The sequence below is a fragment of the Pinus tabuliformis genome, chromosome Q (genome assembly GCF_031772625.1).
Source record: "Pinus tabuliformis cultivar Carrire ecotype Pingquan chromosome Q, CPIR1, whole genome shotgun sequence".
NCBI classification, from domain to species: Eukaryota; Viridiplantae; Streptophyta; class Pinopsida; order Pinales; family Pinaceae; genus Pinus; species Pinus tabuliformis.
The window spans coordinates 383,024,519-383,047,871 of NC_142296.1; positions in this window are offsets into that span (position 1 = coordinate 383,024,519).

Genomic DNA, 23,353 nt, shown 5'->3' on the forward strand with positions numbered 1-23,353 from the left:
GTCAGGGATGGTGTAATAAGTGAAAGAATGCCTACAAAAGATATGCTTACTTTCCTTGTATTGTGTCAAAAGGAACTTTCCATTTGAAAGTGTAAAAGAGAGAACCAACAAGCTGTTGATATTGATGATGAATCAAGTTAAAAATATATCCAAAGGAAAGACATACATCAAGTCATTTAATAGATGAACCATGTCAGATTTGAAATAAAGATGATCAACAATTGGTTAAAGAAATCATAATGTAATCAATATGAATGTTTTTTTCTTTCCTCGATACAAATTTCTAGCCAAACGAAACACTGTATAAGTGGAACAAAAATTGGTCTATCAGAAAAGATCAACAACTGTTTTGTCAGAAATGGAACAACAGTTGTTCAATCAGAAACAAAACAACAAGTATACTGTCGGGAATGGAACAACAATTGTTCTATTGAAAATGGAACAACAAATGTGTTGTTGGGAACGAAACAACAACTGTTAAATTAGGAACATAACAACAAATGTTCAATCAGGAACACAAAAAAAAACTGTTTTGTTGGGAACGGAGCAAAAACTGTGTTGTTGGGAATAAAACAACAAATGTGTTGTTGGGAATGTGACAACAACTGTTCAATCGGGAATGGAACAACAATGGTTCAGCCGAGAACGGAACAACAACGGTTTAGCCGGGAATGAACATCAATTGTCCTGTCAAGAACGAAACAACAACTGTTCAATCGGGAACATAACAATAACTATTCTATTGGGAACATAACAACAACTGTTCAATTAGGAATGGAACAACAACTGTTCTGTCGGGAATAGAGCAAAAACTGTTTGTTTTATTGAACAACACTTATCCGCTTAATGGAATAACAATAGAACAACAACCGTATGTATGAAAGTTGGTAAAAGGGAACAACAGTGATTCTTTTGGAAAAGAACAATAGTTGTTCAAAAGACGAAACAACAGTTGTTCATCCAAAAGGAAAAACAACTATAAACAACACATATTTCTAAAGAAATTCACTCATTCACGCAACAATGTTTACTCTAGTTAATCATGCAAGTAAAAAAATAAAATGGAAAAATTAGTAAGCTATGCTTGCAAAAAATATATACATATTTACAATTGAAAACAAACAATTTTTCATGAAAGTAAAGCTGTCAGGTCTTCACCCCCTGCAGCTAAACTTTGCATAGTGGGATCACTGCGTACGTGTTGGCAAAAAGACTCTTTGGTGAGTGGCTTGTGATAAAGACAAAACTAGTGTCTGTTCACCCAAAAAGGAGAGCCAGAACCATCAATGGTAATCAAGGTTATAGTGCCATTGTTGTGTACTTCATGAATATCGTATGGGCCAAGCCACCTTATCTGTAGTTTGTCTGGAAAGTCTTGAAACCTAGAATCATAGAGGAGTGCCCAGTCTCCTTTCTTAAACACTTTCTTCTTAATCAGAATATTGTGCCACTTAGCCCTTTGTTGTTGAATAATCATTGTACGTTGTAAAGCAGGAAGCTATGCTTCATCTAATTCATTTAATTGCTGAAGTCGCTTCGTTTGGGCCTTCGTCGGATCCAGTCCCACTTCCTAGGTTGTTATGAGAGTCTTTATTTCAAAATTCTATAGGAAAAATTGGTTCCTTATCAAATACAAGTTGGTACGGGGAATAACTAGTAGTATTCCACCAAGTTGTGCAATAGGCCCACAAGGCCTCTAGCAATTTAATAGCCCAGTCCCGCCGGTGTGTTGAAACCATTTTAGTTAAGATCACCTCAAGGACCTTGTTGGTGCTTTCAACCTGCCTGTTCGCCTGTGGATGATACAAATAAGTGATTCTATGTGTTATATGATGGTTCTATAGGGTAGTCGTAAGCTTATGTCCTATAAAATATGGCCCTCCATCTGTTATCACTTCCCTGGGTAAACCATATCACACAAATAACTCAAACAGAAAATTAATTACAGTTTCTTTCGTAGCCCTTGGCAAAACTACTGCTTCTACCCACTTTTTTACATAGTCTGTAGCAACTAGTATGTAGGCCTTTTGGTTTGATGGTGGATTGAATGGGCCAATGAAATCCAATGCGCAATGTTCGAAAGGCTCCATTACCAACTACAGTTGTAATGGAATCTCATCGGCTTGACCAGGATGACCCATCCTATGACAGCTATCATAGGCCTGAATAAATTTTTTTGCATCTTTGAAGATAGTGGGCTAGTAGTAGCCCATCTGAAGTATTTTATGTCCAGTCCTATGATCTGCAAAATGTTTTCCACAAGGCTCATCGTGGCATGCTTTCAGAATGTCATAGATCTCATCTTCACGAATACATCATCGTATCTGCATATCAGACCCTGTGTGGAAAAGATATCCACCGATCCAGGAAAATTGGGCACTGCGTTGGACAATCAACTTCCTTTCTTTAGCTGACAGGTGTCGTGGTAGTTTTCCTAATACTAGATAGTTCGCTATGTCTGTGTACCAAGGTGCCTTTACTGCCACAACAAACAAATGTTCGTCTGGAAACTAGTCATCCACTACTGACGAATCATTTGTTTTGGGTACCTGAGATAGAAAATCTGCAACTGGATTTTCCTTCCTTGGTCAATCCTTAATAGTAATATCAAACTCCTGCAAAAGTAATAGCCAACGAGTCACCAGCCCATTAGTAGTAGGTTTATTAGCTAAATATCTAATAGTGGAATGATCAGTATACAGAAAGATTGAATAACCTGTTATATAATGTCTAAACTTGTTATGGCATAAACAATGACTAAAAATTCCTTTTCTGTGATTGTATAATTAAGTTCAACATAAGTGAGATTTTTGCTGGTATAATAAATAACATAAGGTTTTTTGTCTTCTTCTTGTCCAAGAAAAACGCCTATTGCTTTGTCTGATGCATCTATGGAAATGTGGAAAGGTAGCTCCCAATTTGGTCCTAGTAATACTGGTGTAGTTGAAATCAGCTTCTTCAAATCTGCGAAGGCAACATCACACTTATCAGATCAATTAAATTCGATATTACCAGTTAAGACATACAAAGGTGCGGCAAATTTTGAATTTTTTTCAATAAATCTGCTGTAATACCCCGCGTATCCAATGAAACTATGTACCTCAGTCTGAGTACTAGGTGTGGGTAGTGCAAGAATTACCTCTATTTTTGCTGGATCTACCTGTATTCCTGCCAAAGAGATGTAGTGTCCCAAAACCACACCTTCAGTCATCATCATATGACATTTTACATTGCTCAAACATAACCTAGTGGCAATGCATCGCTCGAGTACCTTTTCCAGATTTTGCAAGCCCTATTCAAAATCATTCCCATAGGGGGTAAAGTCGTCCATGTAAATTTCGAGTCCTTCGTTGATCAGATCGGAGAAAATGCTCAATATCGCCCTCTGAAATGTGGTGGGAGCATTGCATAAACCAAAGGGTAAAACCATGTATGCAAACATACCCCACAGGCAGGTAAACATGGTTTTGTCTTGGTCTTCAGGTGCGATCTAGATCTGATTATAGCCACTGATGCCATCGAGGAAGGAAAAAAATTGTTTTCCTGCTAAGGTGTCGAGAACTTGATCGATGAACGGGAGAGGGAAATGGTCCTTCTAGGTGGCCTTATTCAGCTCTCTGTAGTCCACGCAGATTCTCCATTTCCCATTTTTCTTGGGAACGACCACCAATGGGGAGACCCATTGGCTATCCGAGATAGGATAAATAAAATTTACATCCAACAACTTTTGCAGTTCCTCTTTCACAATATCCCTGAGATGGGGATTTAGCCTTCTCTGGGGTTGCCAAATGGTACGAGCATCCTTCTTGATGTAGATATGATGAGTACATAGCTGGGGATCTATCCCTTTCATGTATGAGTATTCCTGGCAAAAGCTTTTTTATATTTTTGTAGCACTTGAATAAGCCTTTGTTGTTGGTGGTTGTCTAGGTTATCGTTAATGTTAAGCATTTTACCTGGTTTGATCTCAACTAGTCTATTGTTATAAACAGTGGTCATGGGTATAGGCTGATCACCTGCGTCCTTGGAGGGTTCTCCCTATGCCTCATTATCAAGAATGGCTTTTAATACTTGACATGTCGAGTTATTCATGAAAACTGGCATATTAATGAAATTGTTAATCACATCGTCCTCTGTCTGATTTTTAAATTCAAGAGCTTCTTCTAGCGTGAGAGGAGAGCGGATGTTTTCTTCTAGGTATCTAGGTGGGTGTGACTGAATATTTATAGTAGGTAGACTTGGTTTAGCAGGAGGATACAAAATAAGATTTTTCACAAAAATTCCTTGTGTAGTAGTCATGTTCCCTGTACGACACCCTATATAGGCATCTGCTGTCGCTAACTAAGGTCGACCCAATATCAGAGGATGTACATCTAGCCTACTCCTTGGGTTAATGACTAGGAAATCCACAGGATATTCCCAGGAATCAATAGAAACTCTTACATCCTATAATGTCCATTTGGGTTTGACTACTGATTTTTCAACAAGTTCCAATAAGGTGGAGGTGGGTTCTACAGCTGTAATGCCCAAAACCCGGTAGGTTTCAGTAGTCATAATATTAATGGCTGCTCCAAGATCTACTAATGTGTTTGAAAAGGTGCAGCCTTGTATTTGAATGGTTACTACATGATTCCCTGGTTCTTTGTATTTAATTGACTCTTGTTTACCCAAAAGCAGGTCAGATAAAGTTCCTACCACATGTACTTTTGGTGGATTTTTCAATTTCTTCCCAGGCTTTTTCCCACATAATTCCTTAATAGTTTTTGCATAGATCAGGATATCTTGTATGGCCTGGAGGAGCGGGATATTTATACACAAATTTTTTAATTCCCCTAATATATCAAAATCAGGATAAACAACAGGTTTAACTATTTCTAATCTTTCGAGGAATGGGGGAGAAGAAATTATAATTTTCTCTAAATTTTGCTACTCGATTGTGTCTTCTCCCTGTTTGATTTCCGTAGGAATCACAGTTGATGGATTTATTTCAGGTTGTTTTTCGTTTTCAGCTTCTTTTTCTTCTGTGGAAATAATACACCCTGACCTTAGCCGAAGCTCATTACATTCTACTGGTTCTATTTCATTATCCGAACTTTCGAGAATTTGTACATATTGGACTGGTCTATTGTTATTAGGATTCGAATTTGGTTGAGCTGACAAATGGGGGCATACTGAAGGTTTAGGGTTTTGAAATGGACTAGGAAATGTAGGCTGAGGTTGAGAACCCGCTCCCATGGGTAAATTTCTTATCCCCATGGGGCGCTTCCAGTTCTGAGGCCAATTCGGGTTTTATGAGGTGGAAGTATCCCACTGTGAAGAGTAAGGATTACTGGCTAAATTTTGCTGGAAAGGGGTAGAGCATTGCGAATTTGGCCAACCAGCTCCTGGGAAGGGTTGGTTCAGCCAGGGTGACATGGGGTACTGTTGGGATTTCCAGGTGGAGAAAGGTGGTTGACCTTACCATGATGTTCCAGGATTTTGCTGTGGATGATATTGCGTAGGAAAAATCAAGGATGCCTCTTGTGGCATACCTAAGGTTCGTGCTTGCAATTGTCGATGTTGTACCATTAAGTATGTCGGCTCTGTTCCTTCTTCAACTTCCTTAACTACTGCTTTTAAACCTGGAAGTGATGGACATTGGTCTGTTGCATGGTCCTTGGTGCATATAGAGCATGTTTGGATCATGTCCAAAGGACATTCCCGTTGATTGTGCTTCTTTTGACATCATGGGTAGAATATGGCTAGCATCTGTTTTGCCTGAGCTTGCCTTTGTATGGCATGTAAGACATCCAACTGTGTAGTCAGCGTACCTAAGATGTCTGTCTTGAAGTCTTCCAGGAGGTTACCGATTTCTACTCTTGTCATGCCTCTGCTGGGTGGTTTTCTTCCTCTAGTCATCGAATCTCGGCCTTCTGACTCGGTGCGTGTGCTACCTCACGAACACTTGATACATAATCAAACAATTTCATCATAATCTTCTTGAGAAATGTCTCCCTTCCCTATCAGATTTAAATTTTCTATCCATTCTTCTTTTATCCCTTTTGTTAAGATGGCTTTCAAGACTGCTTTTGGTAATGTGGAGTGAGGGGATCTCTACAAATTGTACTGAAACTGTTCAACATATTCCTCTAGAGTTTCATTATCCTTCGCAGAAATTTTAAAGATTTCATCTTTTGATTCCCTAGTCCTATAGTAGTCATGATATTTTGTGAGAAAACAAGTTTTCATATCATTCCAAGAGTTAATAGTGCATCCGCCTAAACCCATAAACCACCACAAAGCTACTCATTTTAGGGTAGAGGGGAACGACTTCAATTTTTGAGGATCGGTGGTGTAATCATAACCTTTGCACAGGACTTCAAACTTGAATAAGAAAGCATCCAGATCCTCTGTGGTCATCCCATGAAAGGTTGAGATATTTTGCAAGGGAATAACTTTCATTGGGGCGTTGGCTGCCGGATCAACGATGGGATATCCAATGTCGAGGTCTAACCTTGAGGTGGTTGATTCACCATTTGGTCGAAGATGTGCCAATATCCTTCAGGGACTTCAAGGGTGCTATTTGAGTAAGTGGGATACTTTCAATCTGAGGTGGCTTTACTACACTACTCGGATTTGGAATCACATGAGATCCTGGTTCAAACAATTGTGGCTTTGCCTTAGCAACTCCACTGGTTTCTCCCTCTCCTTCTCTTAAATTGCACGATTTTCCCTCTTGTGAAGGACCAGAGTATTGGTGATTTGGACTTTGGAAAATTTTCTCGGATCCTCCAGAATTGCTATGGATCTCGGCGTAAGCTGCAATTGATGATTTTGTTGCTTGAGGGATCGAAGTACAGCCCTTTCCAGATACTGTCTGTGGTCCTACTGATGCCTGAGATTCAACTTTCCAAATAATTTTTCTATGAAAGTTGACCTCCCAAGGGTCGCCGATCCCTAGGCTTTGGTGGTCTTTGATAATGTTTTCTGATCTATTGGTATCTTCCCCCCCTAATCATTCATTCTTATAAAACCTCTGTGTATCTTCTGAGAGCGAGTGATAGGAGAAAGCTTTTTTCTTGCTGAGTACACAAGTTCTTACCTCCCTTTTTCAATACCCAATTCCCTTCAGAGACACAAATTAACTATTATCTTTGACAACCTCCCCAACAACAGTGCCAAAATGTTGGTGCACTAAAATGACTATTTAAATCAATCTTAATTCCTACATTACCTTATCAACCTAGGATTTGTTTGTTTATTTCAAGGATTTCATCACTATCTGTGCAATAGAGGTCAGATGTTGTTACATAACCAAATGAATCTAATATTTCATCAAGTCGTTGCAAGAATGTATTAACAAACTCTTAATTCTCGAAGTTCAGTCAAAGACATTTCGAACCATAAATATGAATCCAATCGTAACTGTTTTGCAAAGGAAATTAATTTCAAGCAGATGCCTTAAAAGAAACCATATCTAATGGGATACTGTCTGATCTAGTAAATGGAAAGAATCACTACAACAATAATCAATAAGTAACTACTTCAATCTTGAACATGAATCGGAAAGAGTATCAATCAATCGTAACACTCATATTATTTGACGCAATTCATTAAAGGAACAACATTAAAGCAACAACGTTGAAGATCTATTTCAAATGCAAGTATAAAGAATAACCTAATTCTAGGAAAGAACAATAATAAAGAATTGCAGAAAATAAGGAAACAGTTTTTTTTTTTTGCTGAAGCAAGAGTAGGACCTTCTATTTCATTAATAATTTACAAAGAATACAACAAACCACATGTAAATGTGGCTCAAGGGAGAGACCCCCCAAATGACCCGGGATTGGGCTCGAGGCCAAAGTCTCAACCCCAAAAAACTAGCCAATCAGCAACTAAAAGCTAAACAAGAATAGGCCAAAAGCTGAACCTAAGCAGCGGACGAAATAGAGACCACAAGGCCCCACCAACCCTGCGAAAAGTGGAACAAACCGTGCCCAAAAGAAGCTAGCCAATCAAAAAAGGACAAACGCTCTTCCCGCCAATGGAACCACCTGTTACTGTAATCTACACCGTTGATCTGTCGGGCCCTATCCAATGGCAGCGGACAATATCTCGTAGAAAAGAAGCATGACTCTTAACCAACCCTACCACCAACCTGCACGACCTGTCTTAGCCGTCGATCTGCTTCAAATGATCTGACGGTCATGGATCATATCACACCCACCTAAATTTCCGAACATTAGCGTGCAATGGGGGGCGGTATTCAAACCGGCCCCATCGCCACGTGCCACCCTTTGAATGGAATCGTTGCCAAAACGAAAATACCACTTTCCGCCTGTGAGGCATGTGATCACCAGAAAACCACTCCCAAGCCGGTTAGCCGATTCTAGATGGAAAACTCCATGTAAAACGGCCGCCGAGAGTGCCTGTTGAGACGCCATTCCTTCCCGAGCAATTGAAAGAGGATCCATTTGCCAAAAAGCTAGTCGAATGGGAATGAATGGTCAAATTAACTTGATTCCAGGGCCATGGCTCTGCCATGAAACACCAACCTATCCTCTTCTGCCTGTTTATATAAAATCGCTTTTAACCTGCTCTGAGGAAACTCATGCCATTTTGACGCTACTCCATTATCTGTATTAATCACACCTTGATTGGCTAGCAGATCTGCCAATTTGTTCACTGATCTTCGAACATGATGAAAGCTAACTGTATGCAGGCTGTGTAGGTGATGCTTAATCCATTGAAAGCCCTAAATCAGTCTCCAGTTCTTTGAGACTTTTTCTGGCTTTGTTCCCCGCTGATTTTCTTGACCGAATTGATAATAAGCTCAGAGTCAACCTCCACTATCACGTTTTGTTGGTTTTCCTGATTCAGTAAATCCAAACATTGCTCCATAGCCATCAATTCCACCATGTTATTAGTAGCTTTTCCCAAATGATAGTGGAAGATGAATAGGATGCTTCCATTATCATCCCTTAACACACCTCCATAACCAGTGGTGCCCGGGTTGCCTTTTGAAGCCCCATCAATGTTGAATTTCAGATATCCCTTAGGAGGAGGCTGCTAGATATTTTTCTCAGACTTTAGGGAGATAACATTTCCATCCAGTCCCTAAGGGGAAATACCCTGCAAGCCCAGCTCACAGAGAATTCTTAGTTCAACAGCCAAAGGAGGGTGCTTAGGGAGATTTCTCACTATGGTACCAACCGTTTCCTTGCGCTGTTTTAAGATCAGTTCAAAAATGCTTTGGGAAGTCCACTTTTCATCTTTGAAGACTTAGTTATTCCTTTCTTTCCATACATTCCAGACAATGAAGCTTGGAAAGATGGTCCAAGTCATGGAAAGTACTTCATTATTTGAAAAATTTCTTCTCTAGTTGGATAGGGTGTTGCAGATATTCCTTTTGTCCCTATCCATCTAATGGAAAATGTAGGCAAAAGAATCCCATAGACTAGAGGAGAACATGCAATTGTTGAGAAGGTGCTCCATAGTTTCCTCTTGAGCTTCACAGAGCTGACATCTGGATGGCCCCAAAATGCCCCTCTTCCTAATATTATCCTAGGTCGGAATTTTCCTATGCTGGACCAGCCACATGAATAGTTTAATTTTCATCCAACCTTGATGTCTCCAAAGGTTAAGCCAAATCTTATCCGGAGTTTGAGAGTTGAGGTCAAGGAGAATGAGCTTTGCTTCCTTGAGATTAAAAACCCCCTTATTATTGTTGCCCCATCTTAGCTGATCGTGGCCCTTAGATTTCAGGATCTTTCTATGATCTAACATATCTTTTAGTGTTTCTTCTTTAGCCTTCAGGGTGTTACTATCCCTAAAATCAAAATTCTTCCAGGTTCTCCATTTTTCATTGTTATTGGTTTGATCCCAGAAGTCTTACACCTTAGAAAGTCTTTTGCTATCTGTTTCTTCCTTGAGATCCCTTAAGTCCTCATTTAATAAAATAGGCTCTTGTTGCCATCTATCTTCCCAGAACAGGCTAAGATTTCCTTCTCTGATTTCCCAGAAGCTGTTTCCTTGGACCAAGCTTCGGTTATCCTAGGCCTTATTCCAAATGTGTGAGCCCTTTCTGTGTCCTGACATTCTTATTAGATCATTGTTATGGTAGGCGTTAGCATATTTTTCTTTCCAAATTGTTGCCCACTATGCCTCTGGCTCTTTAACCCATCGCCACCATAATTTAGCTCCTAAAACCTTGCTAAGAATCTCAGGATCATCCAAACCCAGCCCACCAAAGTTCTTAGGTTTTGAGATTTTTTTCCCATGCTACCTAGGCCCATTTCTTGCGATCCTCCCCCTTACCCCAAAGGAAGTCTCTTTGAATCGATCTGATCTGATGCAAGACTCCTTGTGGAGCTGGGAGAGCAGATAGCATAAAGACTGAGATAGATTGAAGGATAGCTTTGGTTAGCACTAACCTACCAGCGAAATTTAGAGATCTAACAGTCCATTTCCTAACTTTGTCTTGCAATTTGTTAATTACTGGCTCCCATATGCTCTTGTGTATAGGTTTGGAAGTAAGAGGAACTCCCAAATATTTTGAGGGTAGGAGCTCCCTTTGAAATCCCAAAATTCTGGCTATATTTCTCTAAATAACAATGTGAGTGTTAAAGAAAAAAACCTTAGATTTTGAGAGATTTACTTCCATACCTGAAGCCATGGTAAAGTCTCTCAGGATTTGCTTATAGGCTAGAGCTTCTTTAACCGTGGGGATTCCTTGCAGCATGGTATCATCAACAAATTATTGATGTGTTAAAGCCTGACCATCTTTAGAAAGTTGGAGACCTTTGACTTTACCTACAACGTTAGCATGTCTGATCAATCGACCCAGCCCTTCCATCATGAGTATGAAGAGAAAGGGAGAGAGTGGATCTCCCTGCCTTAAGCCTCTTGATGGGGTAAAAGTCTCTGAGGGTGAGCCATTAACAAGGATTGAAAAACTAGGGTAAGTAACAAGGGCCATAACCCATCTGATCCAGTTATGATCAAACCCAAAAGCAGTGAGAATTTTCCTGATGTAAGTCCAATTCAACTTATCATAGGCTTTAGCTATGTCCAGTTGCATGATCATTCCAGCTTTCTTATTTCTTGTCAATGAGTGTACCACCTCATGAGCTTGAATGATGTTATCAAGGATTTGTCTGCCTTCCACATATCCTGATTGTTCAGCTAACACCAAGGTAGGAAGAAGAGGTTTGAGTCTATTGGCCACCACTTTGGAAATAATCTTATAGACAACATTGCACAAGGCAATGGGTCTAAAATTCTCAGGGGTTAGAGCCAAATCCTGTTTAGGGATCAGGGAGATAAAGGTTGTATTAAGCGTCTTCAAGATGGTTTTATCCCTCCTGGAGTCTTCCACTACGTTCAGAATGTCCTGATTTACTATATTCCAACAGGGTTTGAAGAAGTCTACATTGAAACCATCCGGACCTGGTGCCTTACCATTTTGCATCTCTCTTGAAACCTCACTAACCTCCTCCTCTGACACTGGTCTGTTGAGGTTGAAGTTGTCCTCTCTAGAAACCAGCTTAGGTATGTGGCTAGAAATAGCCCTGATGGATTGATCTCTATCTGAGAAGGTCTCCTGTGCTATACCATGAAAATGTTGAACCAGTACTACTTCGATTTCTTCATGCATGCTGAGCATGTTGCCTCCCTTGTGCTTAATTGAAGAAATCCTGTTGTGAGCTCTGTTTGCCATAGTGGATCTGTGGAAGAATCTAGTGTTGCATTCTCCTTCTTTTAGCCATTGCACTCTGGATTTTTGCCTCCAAAAAATCTCCTCTTGTTTACATAAGTTCTCCCAATCTTGATGGTATTTAGTTGCTAGTTCATTTTTCTCTTTATCAAAACCCTCTATAATCAGGGTTTGGTTGAGTTTTTGCATTTTTCCTTCCATAATTTTTTTTGCTTCAAAAATATTGCCATATTCCTTCTTATTCCACTCCTTGAGCTAGATTTTGATATGCTTGAGTCTTTACTGAAGCAGGAACATTCTTGTACCCTGAATTTCCAAATCTTCTTCCCACCAGATAGCTATGTTATTGCGGAAGTCTGGGTGGGAGATCCAGATGTTCTCAAATCTAAAAGGTCTATTCCTAGGTTTGCCAATGCCTTGAATATCCAGTTGTACTGGCCGATGATCCGAGCCTCCAAAGGGTAGAACGCTAGCAACTATGTCCTTGTCCTTGATCATAAGATCTTTTGAAATTATAAATCTATCCAATTTGGAGGCCACTTGAGATTCTCCTCCTCTTTTATTGTTCCAAGTGAAAGTACCATTATTCATAGCAATATCCACGAGCTTCATACTATCTATGAAGATTTGAAAAGCACAAGAATCTTTGTTTAGAATTCTGGTTCCTCCTTTTTTCTTCAACAGTGATTTAATCATATTGAAATCACCCCCTAAGATCCCAGGGATTTTTGCATGACGTTCCCTAAGCTTCTGCAGGGAATCAAGTAACATGAGTTTACCATCCATTCTTTCGGGGCCATACACATTCGTGACCAGGTAAAAATCCTTATCTCCCACTGGTTGAATGATCACTAAGAGATAATCTCTAGATGCTTCAGCATCTATAATGTCAATCTTTTGGGGGTTCCAAAGCGTGAGAATTCCTCCTGCTGTATTATCTGCTTTGACTTCCAGAAACTCAAATTTATTGAACCATTTACTATGAATATCTTTAGCTTTTTGAATGGAACATTTAGTTTCCTGAATGAAGATCACATCTGGGGCTGCTTGTTTCATTCTGTTACTTAGTAATCTTTATTTTCTTTTACTACCTAGACCTCTTATATTCCAAGAAGTGAACTTCATTATTAAAGATTTGTAAAGGAGTAATTGGATAGGTCTTTCATCTTACCTGAGTCTATCATTAGCTTTCCACATTCCATCAACAGTTCGTTCTTCTTTTTCTGGCCCATTTTCTTTCCTGGGATTCTTGGTGCTAATATTGGTGTGGTTTTAATGGCTTTCACTCCTTCATTACCCTATTTTTCATTTTTCCTTTGCTTTTCTGTTCCTTTGTTCTGAGCTTTCCAGATGAACAGTTGTTGTACTCTGTGGAACTCCTCTTGAGGTAACGAATCCACTCCCTCTTTGGTTCCTTGTTCCAAGAAACCTTCTAGATCTAGATTCTCTTTCTCAAGAATTTCCTGTAGTTTGTGATCCTCCATTTCCATATCACTCTGGGTCATTTCCCGGTCCATTTCCAGATCTGTAACACTCATCATATCTTCTTTTCGTTTATTTCTATTTTGTGTTTGCCCAACGTTCTCTTCTTTCTCTTCCTCCACTGGACTGCCTTCCTTGACCTGATCTGTTTGCATCGTCACTTCTTCCTCTTCTAAGGCTTGAAACCTATTTTGACTAGCTTGATGCTTGTCTGCCCGAGGTAGTTTCAGTCTCCGTTTGCTCCCTTTTCCTTTCTATACCACCTTGTGAAAGCTATCAGTATCTTTCATGGTATTAGTTTTACTTTTGTTTTCTATTTGACTGAGAGGGTAATCTATGAATAGGTGCCCATGCTCATGGCATTTATGACATCTGAAAGGGATGTGTTCATAATCCACTGTTTGCACCCATTCTTCAGCAAACACTTCCAATATTACCTCATCCAGCAGAGCTCCAGAGAGGTCCATCTCCACACATATCCTTGCAAAGGATGTGTATTTTCCTTTTCTGGTGGCCTCAGATGCTTTGAAAAAACGCCCTAGCTTATTTCCTATGGTAGCTAAGGATTCCAGTGGCCAATAATCCAAAGGTAAAGAGTAGAGTCTTACCCAAACCAGAACCGAGCTGAAAGTTTCACATTCTAGGACAAAATTCATCACCCAAGGTTGCATATATAGGCCTGCAGCTGCATAAAAGTAGGGTCCTCCTTCAAACACTCTGCCCTTGTCTTCAATATTAGCAAAGACTACAGTAAATAATCCTTTTGACCCCAGATGAAGTTCTATGCTTCCTTTTGGTTTCCAGTTGTATCTAATCCACATTTGTAAAGCTTTTTCAGTGGGCCATAAGCCCATGAATTTACAAATGATTTCATATGTCTGCATGTGGTCCCTATGCACCTACAGTGCAGGGTCATTCAAAACCACTCTGGGCGCTATTAAGGTTTTGGGCTTGCTAGTCCCTTTTGTGCTTTGCCTTTTATACTCTGTTCCTTGTCTTCTTCCTCATTGTCTTTAGTGTTGTGGCTTTCCCTGGTTTTAGAGCCATTCTGCTCCTATTCCTTTTTTTTTTTTCTTACATCCTCAGAAGGACCTCTGTCCTCCTCAACTAGTTTTTTACCTCTGCCTGCAACTGTCTGCTTATAGGAGGGAGTGGAGCTCCCTCCTTTGCGTCCCTCCATGGAGAACCGGATCTGAAAGTTCATAACCCTAGTTCACAGGTCCGCTCCCCACTGCCAAAGAAACTTCAAGCTAGACTGAGCATTTTCAACCCTCCTGCGCATCCAAAAACTTAATCAGGAAATAAGGAAATAGTTATAACATAAAGGAGCAACGAATTTTCTAGTGACCGGCCCAAAGCCTCTAGACGTTACTGTTGATAAAGCTTAGAACATGATTAAGAAAAGATCTTTGTATTGCTCATTAATTGAAATAATAAAGGTACAAAATTACTGTAATGTCAAAATATTCTCTTGTTCGATACAAAGATACAAGAACGAGTAAGAGTCAAAATCCCCCCGATCCTTTTCACCCATCGGTATCATATAGCCTAATGGAAAACTAATGGATGAAAGCGAATCCTGAGGATCGAGATATCCTCAGGATTTCATGGTTAAATTATCGGATTTCCATTTGCCGAATTAGCATTCTTGTTCATATCTTTTTCTAGCTTGTACCGCCAAGGAACGACCCTTTCCTGGTTTGGCGTTGTCATTCTATCAACTGAACAACAATTGTCTAATTTTGATTTCCTATGTGTAAAAGCAAGCAAAAGTTAGTCTTTTCATGCTAAAAACATGTAATCTGTCGATGATTGAATTTACCCAACTTTCACAATATTTTCTTCCAAAGCCTTTCCAAGAATGAAGACAAATATATAAAAGAGAGTGATTTATTAAGTAATGTAAGGGTACAAACATACCTTTTCTGTGACCCAACACTTTGGACTATTCAATACATATTCCCCCATGGTTAGCTTGATATTATGACACTTTCGAGAGCAACTTATAGTTCCTCCATTTTCAACCATCACTTGACACTCTAGTGCTAGATATAGGAAGAAATTCAATCCTTTGCCCATTTTACAATCAATAAAACTATGGGTACTACATGAATCAATCAACACTATCACCTTTTTCTTCTTGATATATCCTTTTATCTTGAGAGTTTGAGGAGTGGTAATTCCTGCTCATGGATTACAAGATATGGTCAGATTCATTTCTTCTTTATTTGGGTTGGTTCCTAGTGTATATCCTCCTATTTTGATGTTTCTTATTCCTTTTCTTCGTCCTCTTCAGAAACTATGTAGAATAATTTCTTCTCGACACACTTATAACCTTTAGAGTATTTTATATCACAACTATAAAAAAGCTCTTTTGCTCTTTTTTCCTCCAATTGTTGTGGCATCAACCTTGTAGGTTGTGGAAGGTTAGGAGCAACAACACTTCCATATTTATAGTTGTGAGTGGTAGACTTTATTGTTGTCATAATTTTTCTTTCAACTTTTCTTACCACCCTAAATGCCTTCTCCAATGAATCTGGTTCCCAAAGGCGAACCTCATGTTGGATGTTATCCTTCAAAGTCCCTATTTAGACATCAATCCTATGCTCCTCTGGAATATCAACTACCCCGATATTAAATTTTTGGAAGTCATAATGTGCTCTGCCATTGAACCCTTTTGTTTGAGATTTATCAATTGGCTAAAGAAGATGTTTCTCGTTGTATCCTCATAATGTGCTATCATTTCCCCCATAAAAATTGACCAAGTGACAAGTGGTTTACGAGGAACAATCCATTGATACCACACAAACTTATTGGGTTCTAAATATAAATATGCAATGCATACCTTTTGTGTGCGTTGCACATCATGGAGATCAAAATATTGCTCCATCTGAAGTATCCATGTTATCGGATCCTTTCCATCAAACTTCCTCATATCTATCTTTGGAATGTGGTGGTTCTTAAATCCCACATTGGAGTCTCTAAAATCATAATTCATATTCCTTTTGTCTCGATCATGATTTTCATGGATTACCTTGTCACCACTGGGAATACTTTCTTGCAACAACTTTGTCAACCCTTCCAACTTGAAATTCATCACGTCGATGTCTACATTAAAAACCTTCATGTTGCCTTTTATTTTTTCTTATAAAACATCCATCTTAGATTCCAATTCATTTTTGGTTACCTTTGCGAGAGCAAAATTTGTTGCACTTGGTCTTGTAATTTTGATATATCATGTTACATTTCTTCCTCTTCTTCATGCGTGAAAGTAGAGCTTTCTGGTTGCTTAATAGGTGTATCCATTTTTTTGTTTTGAGGAATTTTGGAATCAAACAATGATATCTATGCTTCATTATGCCCTTTGAATTACTTCAAACTATTTTTCCAAACAAAAGTAACTATGCAAAGTTTAAAAAAATACACAGCTTTTTCTTTCTTTTCAGGAGCTCAATATTGAAGTTGTTGTCTAAAATTTCGTCTTGTGGTGATCCTATGATTCTTATTTCCAACCCCACAATTTAGAACTAGATTTTATTCTTCAAGAAAGAGTTATGCCCAATCTCCCACGATAACCTGATTATAGACTAGTTCAGTAAGGTGAAATTGTATGAAGTGTGATGTGTCACTGTTTCAAATTTCAGCCCTAAAAATGATACACAAAAAAACACAGTCTGTGCGCTTTCTGTCACTTCTTACGAAATTCAAATTTGATTCAAAGAGAAAAAGTTATGATGATTTTCCCTAGGTTGCATGTTTGAGATGGAATTCTGGACCTTGCAAAAACCCTAACTTCCTCGAATCATATCTCTGAAAATATAGCGAACACAGATATGAAATTCATACACAAAGTTCATCAATATTTTGGCTCCACATGGTTTCAATTTAATCTTTTGAAGCCTCGCTAAAAAATATTATAGCAAAAATTCCAAGATGACCTATTTAAAGAAGCAAAACCCTATAATCCAAAGCTCTTATACCAAATGTTATATAACCAGCTCACAAAATAGAAGAAAAGATAGATCAATGACTTGAGAAATAACCTCTTCAAGGGAGAAACCTCCTTTACATCACATAAATGAATAATTATTGTATGATACAAATGATAAGACCTCCTTGGTATATGTAGGATTCTAAGGCGTCACAATATAATCAGAGCCTACATGACAATAATAATGTAAGGGCACAACAATAACAATAGTGGGGTTCTATGGGGGCACAACAATAACAATAGTGGAGTTCTATGGGGGCACAACAATAACAACATGGGGGATACATGGTCACAACAATAAAAATAGGGGGCTACAATAACAATAACAATAAGGGGAATACACTAGTATTATAGGGACCTAAAATCAATTATTCTAGGTAACAAAGATGTAGTGAACCATTCACTAACTAGCTCATCAAGGAACTTAGTTCTAAACTTGCTTCGCGTTCTCCTCCATTCATGTATATGATTAGATATGCGAGTGGAAGTGTCTTGTTATAAATTGGTAAGTATGTGTATTCCCGTTTCATTCCTAATAGGAAATTGATAATGATTGATGAATACTTATGCTAAACATAAGAAGTTATCATAATTGTTTGTTTCTTGGTATGCATACCATTTAGTGGCACTACCAATCAAAGTCCTCTGGAAAAGTGACAGACGCATGGTATCATCCATTAATGAGTTGTATGAGAACCATAAATTATAAGTCATTATGTGAGCTATTGGATCTTCACCAGGTTTTCCATCAAATTTGGGATGTCAATGAGCAACTTAAGTGCGACCCTAGGCCATGTGAGATTGTTCTTAATGGTATCATTAGTTAAATTTTATAGATTAATAAACACAAATGCTTCCAAGAAAGGTGAGTTCAGTGAAGTTTGAGGAGGAGGTTGTGCCCCATGCATCCCAGATGGATTTTTTTATCCTCCTATATATTGGTTTCCAGAGGTGGAAGGTGTTCTAGAGGAAGTTGGGTCACTAGAGGTTTTAGCTTAGAGACTCATGTTGTTGATATAAGGGTTATTTTCCTAGGGGTTGGATACCCAAAGTGACTTCCAAAAGGTTGTTGACCTCCAAAAACAAAGGGTGCACCAATAGGAACACCTCCTTGTCCAAAAGATTGACCAAATAATTTGGTACCCCAAGGATATAATGCGTTACCAAGGATATTTCTCTTGGCCCCTTGGATATTCTAATAAATTATGTATTCCCTTGAAAAGGTGATTTCCCTAAAGGTTTAATTCCACATGGATTAGTGAACCCACTAAAAACATTTGTGCCCCCATTTGTGTTAGGGAATGGAATGGACCGTGTGTTAGAATTCCAACCTAAAGGGAACCCAACATTGCATGTGAGAAAAATTCCTATGGATATAAAAAGAACAAGGGATGGACTGGAAGACCCAAATGTAAACACATGTTTTAAACCTTCGATAGTATATGTTGGTATAAATGGTGTAAATAGAAATCCTAGATTAGTTTGCTAATTGGAGAAGATAGTTTTAGTAGGTATGGTGGAGATAGGACCTATGGAACAAGAAGAAGGTATGGAAGTTTCTTTGGGGGAAAATCCAATGACACTAGTGGTTGACATACTAGGTTTTGTTATCTGGTGTACACCATCCATAATAGACTCTTGGTAGAGAGTGTTTGATTGAAAAGAAAAAGTCAAATCTACACCCCCACCCAAGAATATGGGTCACAACATTATGAGAATGTGGTGGTAGAATTTTTTCAAACACTTCTTGAACCAGTTTGACTCCTTAAAGACCAATTGTAATGGCTCCTGAGGTATGTAAGGCTAAGTCAATAGTGTGATTAATTCTATATATACGAATATGTTCACCCTCCTCCCTAGGTGGAAGGCCCTCAATATGAAAATAAAAACATGGAATAAACTAAAGCATGATGATAATAAAAATATATATGTAGTAAAATAAAGCATCACCCGAGGCCAACTGCACAGGACTAAACAACACAAACCTAGAAAATCTAATAGACAAGAAAACAAACCAAGTGGATTAAAGGGTTGTTCCTTTAGTTGAAACTTGGTTAATGAGGTCCCAATTCAAGCATGAATATATGAATGGGGCAGTCATCTTGGAATCCTACTTAATGGATGAATTCTTAGTGCAAGTACCCTTAATTATGCATGTGCACCCTCTAGGGGATTTTAGTGAGCATTGATCAACATCTATCCCCAATACACGAGTCATGCTCCACTTTTTTTCACTTGTATAAGCTCCCTAAGATTATGGCCACTATGGTTACCACCTGAAACTAGCCAACCTAGGGGCATAGTCATGGGTTAGATACAACAATAAATGGATGGAATCAAGCCCATAACCTCCCAAAATAGACCCCTATATGTGTGTATACCACACCATCAAAATCAAATGAAGTGGGGTTATCACTTCATTGATCCCAGTGTGATCTTGTGCTTGACCATTTTGTTAGAATGGATTTCTAGGAAACATCTTATTGCCAATGGATCTTGCACTCCCTAACTCAATATTCTAGTTTTTGTTTTATGGTCTTGGAGAGTTTACTCTCTAACCTATTAATACGAGGCCCTAAAATCCTAAGCTAGTGTTGATTGTGCTACCAAGAAAAAAATTATTTATAACAAATTTTATTAACATTGATTTTAGTGGATGTTATTAAGTCTAAGGTTATGGCATGAAACTTGAATGATGTGCTTGACATGTTTCCAAATAAATGAATGCAAAATATGTAAATGCACATTTTCACTTTCAATGAAAACTAACTAAGGTAAGGTGATATCATTCTAATGAAAACATAAATGCATATTCTTACCACACTCTCCTCTCTCTATCTATGAACATTCACAGGAAGATCTAATTGGAAACACACAAACACATAAAGAAAATCCAAAATAAACAAAAAGAAAAATTCACCTAAAACCTAAAACCCTACCTACAAGAAATCATGCATTAATGAAATGAATTTGATAATTCAACACACTCTATATAGCAGGAAGAAAACTATGGGACAATGTAGTAGAGTTGTACTCAACTATAATGTCTCTATAAGGAATAAAACTCAAGACCATATTAAAGACCCTAGAAATGGCTTCAAATTTGAAGTGAATCCAAGGATAATTGATCAAGTATAAGCTTTGGTGAATAATACCCAATCGTGGCCTAAGCTTAGGAGTCTATAAGAAAGCTGAGAAATTTTCAGAGAAAACCATAAAACCCACACTATGAAAGATTCAATTCTCTATCTAAGGCTTGAAAACTATTTAAAATCCTTGTCAATGCCTACGTATGGCATTGAAGAGGTTTCCAATTATTTATCAAGTTTTTGTAGGGGATTTGAAAGGGGTTTAGACTTATAAGTTTTGAGGAAGAATTTGTTAAGGCCTAATCCTCCCATAATTCTAATCAGAAGCAATAAAATTAAAGAAATTAAACAAATGAGATAGTAAATGACCAAAATAAACCTATTTGTGTGTTTGCCAATATTGTTTCCAATTTTATTTTAGTTGGACGTTCCTATATTACCAGAGTATTAGTTCCTAGAAGTCTTTCCAATACCTATGATCAACAATTTTCTATGACCTACTTAACCCTCTTGACATGCATACACAACAAAGTTGAAATAAATAGGTGAATGGTTGAGGAAACACCTTACCATAGAGGGAAGGTGGCTAATTGATCCTAGTGGTTGGATTCCTCAAGAACCTTTTTGTTTTTCCTTGCACTTGTGATCTACAAAATAGACAACCAAAATTTATAGCCTACAACAATGTTAGTCTTAGCACAATTAAAACCAACATGTATATATTCAAATCATATGAATAAGATATACATTGGGTAGGGTGGGTGGATGGCTATTCTTATTATAAAAATATTCTCATGGAAGTATAGTTGCTCTAGGACCTTGTCCTTGGATCATCCTCTTTCTAGAACCCATAATCATACAAATTGCTAGCATTGGCTTATCTCAAGGTGGAACTAGGTTCTCAATTCGGTAGTTATGTCAACTTCTCTACTTTTTTCTTCATGGAGTTCTTTTATTTTAGAGATGAGTTTAAAAAGTTATTATGAATATGTACATCTCTTTTTACTAAATGCTATTCATTTCTTTCATCCTTATCTTGAGTTTTTTTGTTTTGTTTTTTTTTTTTCACCTTTTGACCTTGTCAACCATTATCCATGTGTTGTATCAACCTTATCCACTTCAATGCTATATTATTGAGGTATCAGAGCATTCAATCTCTTCTTTCTAGGTCCATTAGGGAACTGGAACTCTCCTTCTCAGTGTTCAATGGGCACTGGAAAGGCAACACTTAGCTTTTTTCAGGGTTCTATGAAGCTTTTTTTGCATCCCAACCTTCTTCTTGTGTTGTCTCTCTTGTAGACTTAGGGGCATGTCATTTTGTGATATAACAACATTTAAAGTATATTATTCTATTTTTTTCTCTTTCCAATATGTTTTTAATAACTTGAATTGAACATCCCATTAGAAAATTATGATAGTTTGAAGTTAACATAGCTTTAAAATCTTATTCTAGAGTTTTTTTCTTCTGGATGACCTGTCGTCTAATGTATCCTTACAATTTTAATCTTCTTCATCTAACATTTTTTCTTTTATTACTCTCATACATCTAATCTATATTCCCATATGTTTGACCAAACTCTTAATTTCGAAGTGAAAATTATGGTAATTTTCTCAAACTTACATGTTTTTTTTATTTTTTCCAAGAACAAACTTGTATGATATGCCATGTGTCCAAAATTTCAAATATGATTATGAAATTATTATTTGAGGTACTTCAATATGTCTCCTAATATCTCTAAAAAGTTTACATTCTTGAACTTCTCTAGGAAAAAGTTGCAGTGAACATACTAGGATGACTCATTTAAAAGTAGATTTCAAGTATGGTCACAAATATTGACTTCCATAGGGTATATCATTGAAAGTATAGTGAACTGGAATTTGGATTTTTTAACACCTACACCTATATATCTCTCATCAATCTCCTAAAAATTTGTTTGTTTGAAGATTCAAGAAAAAGAAGCTATAGTGATAATTCCAAGATGGCGATTTTGAAATTAATTTAAGGACCAGTTGGAAACTTTAACTTCCACAAGGTATATGTATGTGAATATAGTGAAATAAAATCTGAAATTTTGAGAATATGTACCCATATATTTATCATAAAATTCCCCAAACATTTGTGGCCTGAAGTTTCCAAAAAAAATTATAGCAAAAATATTAAGATGGTTCATTTGAAGTAGAAAAACCTTAGAATTGTATTCTCTGATATCAAACATTATGCTTCAAATACATCAAAAAATATGCGTACACACCATGTACACCAATGTGGGTGTGGAGCACAACTCTAATATAGAAAGAGAGATAAGTTACATAGTAAATCCTTCAAGAATAAGAGACGTTCCTCTAAATACCCTAATGCATTAATACATCCAAATCACATGTCATCAATAATGACTATATAGTCTTTACATATACCTATTCAAACATTGCACATGTGGACCCTTTCTTATTAGGCAGAACCTATTACATTTACATTTACACATTACATGTAAATTTATCTCCTTATATGACACCCTTGAGGCATATCATACACATTTAATTCCATATATTCCCTCCTTGGGGTCATATAAAAAGCTTAACCCTAGGAGACAAAGAACCAAAAGGTTTGTAGGCCACAAGGTGGTTAGTTGATATGTCAAATTCTCAAGGGTACAACTTTTGCATACAACCTCCATTTGGGACACATAGTAGCTCATTTGAAAGATCTAATTGAGAAGAATAATTGATGGCTGGGCTTGGGCATGACATGAAAACAACAAGCCCCAAAATCACCAAAATGAATTATGTAGGGCCTCAAAATGACCTTAAAGATTTAGGACCCAAAAATCATAACAAAATTGCCTAGATTGAGAACCATGTTGATTCAATAAAAAGAGGTGGATGGCCACCAATATCCACATGGATCATAGGGATCCTTAATTTCATGTATTGTTTTCTCAACATTGAAATTGACACCCCCCAATTCTCACGACACAAACTTGACTATTTGTTTCTTTTGAGTTTGAGTTTGAATTTTTATAGATTGCTTTTAAGTTTTTCATTTTGTATTTGAGTTCAATACAAGTTTTAACCTAGGTTTTTACTTTCAAATTTATT